We start from the raw sequence: 544 nt of genomic DNA on the forward strand, positions 1-544 counted from the left end.
AGCACAAACAAACGCATACACAAATAAAAACAATAAAAGAGAGAGAAATAAAGAGAGGAAAGAGAACGACAAAAAAACGCACACACACAACAAAGACACAGAGGAAATCAATACAATAAAACCAAAAAAAACAAACAGCAAAAGAATACAAAGAAAATAAAAACTTACCAAGTAACAGAAAACGGAGAGAGAAGGTGTACAGACCACGAATGTAACGGAGTAAATGGCTCAGTCTGAAGAGAAACCTTGGCTGTCATATGACTGCCTGCCTGCCTGCCAGGAGAGGGCGGGGCAGCGGGCGAAGGCGGAGAGAGACAGAGGGAAGAGGAAGGTCTTACGAGACCGCTTGCGAGGATGAAGGAAAGGCTTGTGTGAAGTGGAGAGCGTGGAAGAAATGAATGATATTTCATTGAGATTAAAAAAAAATCTGCAGTGGCCATGTTGCGTGTTGTGGCATATGTATGAGGTTTGTATAATGAGTATCGAGTTTAGGACGTGCCCTTATCCATATCAATAATGCTTAGGAATATAGATAAATGCACGA

At 41.4% G+C, this 544-nt stretch overlaps 1 long non-coding RNA gene across 1 annotated transcript in view; it reads right to left on the reverse strand.

Annotated features, from left to right (window-relative positions):
• The window catches only part of LOC119594924, a 28,121-nt gene extending 27,745 nt beyond the window's left edge, over window positions 1–376 (reverse strand). The window contains exon 1 of the long non-coding RNA XR_005230660.1: window positions 169–376. This is a non-coding gene — a long non-coding RNA (uncharacterized LOC119594924). The remainder of the gene's footprint in view (window positions 1–168) is intronic.
• Between the last annotated feature and the right edge of the window lie 168 nt (window positions 377–544).

This window comes from Penaeus monodon, chromosome 34 (assembly GCF_015228065.2).
Source record: "Penaeus monodon isolate SGIC_2016 chromosome 34, NSTDA_Pmon_1, whole genome shotgun sequence".
Classification (NCBI taxonomy): Eukaryota; Metazoa; Arthropoda; class Malacostraca; order Decapoda; family Penaeidae; genus Penaeus; species Penaeus monodon.